Raw genomic sequence first — 6,237 nt, forward strand, 5'->3', positions numbered from 1 at the left:
TCCAACACGCCATAGTGTATCAGAAAGGATTGTATCACATTTCTTTTTGTGCCGGCTCAGGTTTGCATTAAAGCAGAGCAATGAGCAACTTCTGTCAAAACTTTCACAGTCCGGAAAGTGCTGTTCTAAGATTGACGGGATGTGTATTCTGTGCGAAATTGTTGCTTGAATATACAACGCTTTTCTTTGCATATATTCTATTTCTTCAGGAGACCTGTTTATCCGCTTTCCCATTGGTTTTATTTTCGTTTCGAGAACTTCATTTCAGTACACTTCAACTCATGTTATTTCAACAGTCAGTTTTAATTGTTGGTGCACTCTCTTGTATTGACATTCTAAATATTTAATGTTTTGTTTTAATTACATTGTTACTTGTTTCTTGCTCATTAGATTTAAGGTATTGATCCTTTTCAACTCTGACTTTAGTTTCTCTGGCGTACTCTGCAACCTATTTTGTTTGTTTGGTTCTATTCATTTTAGTGTATTGATTATTTTAGTCTTTTATTTTGTTATGAAGAGTGGGCTGGTTGATAAGATTTAATGCCCAAAACCAACTCAGGGCTATGAGAGACGCTGCAGTGAAGTCTAAGCAAATTTCATCCTCCTTGGGTCAATCAATTTGCACCGATGTATAGAATTTTGTATGTATTGAATTGTAACCGACGTGACTGGGTACAGACCAACTTCTTGTATGTAGGAAGCTTAGCACCATAGCCACTCAGCCAACACTGCTTTGAAAACTATGAAAATTATGTGTAGTCACAAAGAACTGAAGCTAACCTTGTGTTTTAAATTTATTGAGTAATAGTTGAAGCCTATTTTATTTTTCGTTATAGCTTCTTTGAAGTTTGTGCAGTGCTGTACTCATTTCATTTTACAGAACTGTCGATAACTTTACCTTGAATATTTCTAAACACACTTGAATCAAATTTATTTCATCGGAATAGATATATATTAAGTAAATGGCATGATCTCGAACTGCATAAAACCTGCTCCAATTACGTTCCTGTCGATTCTGGCGTCCCCCAAGGATCCGTCCTCGGCCCCTACTGTTTTTATTGTTTATGAATGATATTGTTAAAGACCTGTCAGTGCGTGTTAAGTTATATGCGGACGACTGCGTGCTGTATGAGAAAATAACTTCGACTGATGATCAAATTGGGCTGAAAAATGATTTTGCAAAAATAGTTTCTTGGTGTGAGAAGTGGCAAATGTCAATTAACTTTGAAAAAACCGTATTTATGAGAATAACACTTAAAAAGAACCCTCTGCTATATTACTACACTGCTAATAATAATTTTCTTCATGAAGTTACAGAATATAAGTATCTAGGTCTATGGATCTCTGATAACCTCTCTTGGACCAAGCATGTCGACTATGTTTCAGCAAACACTCTCCGAAAGCTTTTTTTCTTACGACGCTCGCTTATGTTAGCAACCCATGGTACACGCCTCCTTACCTACAACACTATTATTAGACCAATCTTAGAATATGCAGTAATTATCTGGGACCCTTTTACAAAGTTAAACATAAATAAACTTGAAAGAATTTAAAAGAAAACAGTAAGGTGTATATATAACACTTACGGGCGAGCATCAGTCAGTGACCCCCTAAAAAAAAGCGGTTTACCCTCTATTCCTAACAGAAATCGCATATGTCGCTTAAAATTTTCCTACCAATTAATTATTAATAATTTCAAAGTTGACATTTCCAATATTCTTACTTATTCCACGGGGTACCAAACTAGAAATCGCCATTCTCTTTCCAAACCACCATTAAATTGGCGAGTTAATTGTTTTAAATATTCCTTTTTTCCATGGACCATTACTGATTGGAATAACCTCACGGATGATATTGTCAGGCAGACATCATTACATTGATTTCATGAGCATTTGCATTGATTGTTGTTAATTGACCTTGCCGCTGTATTTTCTTGTTGAACTTCTATGTGCAATTTTGTTTTGTTTGTAATTCTGTTTATTAACACAATGTTCCCACCTACAATGATCTTGTGTACAAGATCGCAGTATTCATAAATAAAAAATGATCTTGCGTTTTACTACTATATATATCAAAATGCATATGATATGACAGGCTGTGTAGTGACAATCCTTGACAGCAGGTGAGAGTTTTGGGGATGGCTGTTGTTTTTGTCACTGTTCCTTAATCCTTCTCGTATGCTGTGGTTTGTAACACATACTACGCAGTTGACCTTCGTGGTAAGTGAATTTTTCCTCATGCAAGTGATTTTAAGAAATAAAGTACTAAACCAAACACTAACATTCTATCACTTCAAGAACAGCTCCATTAACGCAGACAGCATGCGCAGGCGCTTGTTATAGATTTACTTAGATTTCTACTCAGAATGCTAGACATAAATTAAGTTCCTAATTGGTACTTCAGCTTGCTTCACACAAGTGACGCTAGACCAGTTAAAAATTAACTCCATGACTGCCAGGAATATTGTTTCCGAAGTTTACCACCAGTGCCCAGAGTGATCCTGCGAATAAGGATAATATGCCGTACAAGATAAAGGATGCTTTCTCGAGCGCTGCGGAGCACATTAAGGCCAAAGGTGGAAAGTTGGCTAGCAACCAGCTGTTCTATCTTCATGCGAAAAACAAACAGGCTGGTAAGAGGCCCTGCAAGTCATCGAAGCCAGCATTCTTTGATGTCAAGGCCCTTCAGATACGTGATGCCCGGAGGGAGTAGGAGGACACGAGTGCTACCGCAGTAATTGATGAATATCTGAAATTTGTCCATAAGCTCTTTCCAGATGGTAGTTCCGAGGAATCAAAAGCAGTGTAAGATTCAATATGGGGAGCTCTGGTTAGCGAGGCTTGCAATGAACTTGACGCAGCCGCTGGCGAAAAGGGAGTATTTATTTGAGTGGACTTAGGAAGGCGGCCTAGAGAGGTTTATGAACTGCTTTTATGAAGATCAAGCTGTGGTATACAGCCATGATTTGCAGGGTACGCCCTTTTGCACTGGGCAGCCGATCGTAGCTGCCTAGATATAGTCGAGTTGCTTTTGGATGGAGCTGCTGATCCTGATGCATAGGATGACAACGGTCAAACACCCTTGCATTTTGCGGCATCATGTGGACACCTGCCTATGCTTCAAGTCCCTCTCAAACGATGTGCAAGCAAGGCTTTCGATGATATAGACGGCCATACTGCCGACGAAATGGGCTTTTTCCCTGATGTACAGGTCCTACTTTCATCATCATGACTTTACTTGTGACCAGAAGCGTTCAGCTCCTGTTGGTGCCTTTACAAAGCACTGGGCCATACTTTTCAGTGTGTCATTATGAAGTATCTTAAAAGCATTTCAAACTTCTGAAACTATGTTCATTCCTACTTGCTGTATTATGGACGCAGAATATCTCAACCGAGTACAGTTAGCTACACGCTTCATCCAGGAATAGAAACATAATCTTGCACACCGTTCATATTGCCGCATCACTGCACAACAAAGCTGAACTGAGTCACCTGCTACTGGCTTTTTTTTCTCTCAATGCTATATTAACTTCTACTCTCATTGTAGCTATGTTTTTTTTTAAACGGCATGACATGGTGCACTTTGAATGCAAGCAGTTACACGGTGCATGGAAGAAACGTAGCTTCTAGTCTATAAGAACAAAAAGAACAACTTTTGAGACAGAAATGAAAAGAAATTCATTTATGTTGAGAGCCTAATGACTATACCTGTCCACTTTCCAGAATTTTGGGCGATTAGTGATGGGAGTAACACACCAAAGTGCACTCTTCCTTACACATTTGAACGGGCATGCGCTTGCCGGACTGTGAGAGCATACGACCGTTGTATACGCAAAATCGTGTACGTGAAATCGCAACAAGAAACTCTCAAGTTACAAAGTACAAGGTGAAGCATGCAGCCGCAAGAATTATACTGATCCCAAGAAAAATGCGTAAGGCGCAAAAACGGCACATACGGAACGACTGGGCGAGGTGCCTCGCATCGTCTTTACCTTTGTGCATGCGTCGTTTTTGCGCCTTAAAACATTTAACAAATAGCGATAACCAACTAGCCCAGCAGCAAGTACTGTTGATCACGAGTAACTATAATACAATCCCAGCTAAATGCATGCGAACGCAAATTTCCGCCGTCAGAGCTGAATTCTCCGCGGCAAGGTATGCTCGAGCCACTAAGTACGTATCTTTCTTCCATCATGACGATAACTTATTTTCCCGCATGCGCTAAAAAGATCGCCAACCCAATTTACGGTTCTGTTGTGTCAGCGAGGTATGAGGCGATTTACCCGTGGAGCACTCCTGTGTATATTTCGGCTGAAAAGAGAAAATTACCGGGTTGTATGAAGGCAGTTACATCTCGGGATTTTCAGTAGGTGCAATGATATGTATATTTCAGCAGCAGCAGGTGTAAATTATTTTCTATGATAACCAGTAATCGCTTCACGACTCCCCTGCCACTCTCGCGGCTTGAATCCGAAAAAACGGCGCACGTTTCACTCCACAACTTGGTTGCCTATAGCCGCACCTTCGCACAACTCTGGCAAAGCCTATACAGTAACTGTAGCCTTGCCAAGCAAATCAACATTGAAATTTATGCACCCATTTACCACACACTTTTTGGTTTCAATGAGAAAATCCTGAAGAAACTGAAATGTAGAACAGCGGAGCTCGACATCAGCAGGAAGCACAGAGGATTGCTCACTGACGAGCTCAAACTTTCTGAGAATTTGTCCGTGAGGGGCACTGGTGCGATTGAAGGCTTTGTAGACTTGAGGCCGTTTACCACGCAAAAAGATAACAGCACACCATCTGACCATGCCATGGTAGTCCTTTTTATGTCTTTTCAAGGAAAATAGAGTTAGGTCATTGGCTGCTTTGCGACGAACAGCAACATGAAAGCAGGGATACTCGGGAAAGTCATAATAGAAGCCAAAATACTGACTGAAAAAAGTGGCCTCTTTGTCAATTTGATTAGAATTGTCGGGGCAAGGTGGAACAGAAAAATGTGGAGGATGATGGGATTATGTGCGACTCTTACATTAATAAACTGCAAGGTCCAGCACCCCTCTGACCCAAATTTCAACACCCCAGCTGGCCATGTAAGTTGCCCCCTATGTGTACCATGTATTGCTATTCACAAATTGCCGCATATTTCACCTTGTTTTTTAGCATCGTCCGATTCATTTTACTGAACAGTATGTTTTATTCAACTCTCAAATTTCTGTCTCGCATGAGGGACTATTGGACGGAATTGGTCTAAAGGGCATCTTCATGCTGTGCTGCAGCTTGTCTATCATTTTAGGGTTTAGGTGGAACATATGACTTGATTTAGTTGGGGAACATTGAACTGGGCGGGGGGGGGGGGGGTGTATACAAAGCAGACTGATTCCCATCCTTTCTACAGCCAGCGTGCAGAGCTGCAAATGGCCCACTTTGTATTGAAAATATTCTGCAGGTCACCATGCCGCCGCTAAGGGAAGCCTACAAGAATGATGCTAATAACGTGACTCTCAAAGCCACGCCTGGAATCACGGAGTGTTATCTCAGTCTGAATGACTGAAAAAATGAGGGTGAGCTACGCGTTTCAGCTATCTTGCCCGAAAGTCCTCGAGACTTCCCTCCTCTACAGGAATGAGCTGGACAAGATATATGGAACCATAAGCGCCACTACTCAATTCTTCCGGTAACCGCGTACTACCAGATAATTAAAAACTATGTTTTCAGTAGGCATTTCTTAAAGATAGAATTTATTAATATTACACTTTCTGAAGTTTTTGCCTTGCTCCATAGCCTTGGCTGCAATAGGAGAGGCCCTGTTAACAGTACTTAAAGCAAAACATTCAGAGGGCACTTATATTGTTGAGCTAAGGTGCGGTGAGGCGAAAGCCTTTAGCGCGGTGTTGCTGCTTGTGTCACTGATGTGCGGTTAACATGTTAATTAAGTACACAATTCTTTGTGAATCTTAAATGCTCGAGACACTGCAGTGCATTTGGGAGGCATCTATTTGATTTGACGCCTTTCTGCAAACACTCTCCAGCGTCCTACACAAGGAGAACTACATATGCGTTGGCAGGAAGTAGCGTAGTCGTTGGCACGCTCAGCTGCAGAACGGAAGGATGGTGGTTCGAATCTAATCGTGCACAAAGATATTTTTTTCTTATCGAGTTGAAGAGTGCCACGGACGGACGGACACCACGAGTATGCGCCATTAAAGGCTTTCGCCTTAATATCAGCCGCCGC

The 6,237-nt window shown here is 41.2% G+C and overlaps 1 pseudogene; it reads left to right on the plus strand.

The window, feature by feature from the left end:
- Positions 1-2,517: 2,517 nt before the first annotated feature.
- Positions 2,518-3,231, plus strand: LOC144133704 (myotrophin homolog; annotated as a pseudogene).
- Positions 3,232-6,237: the final 3,006 nt, after the last annotated feature.

This window comes from Amblyomma americanum, chromosome 5 (assembly GCF_052857255.1).
Source record: "Amblyomma americanum isolate KBUSLIRL-KWMA chromosome 5, ASM5285725v1, whole genome shotgun sequence".
Lineage (NCBI taxonomy): Eukaryota > Metazoa > Arthropoda > Arachnida > Ixodida > Ixodidae > Amblyomma > Amblyomma americanum.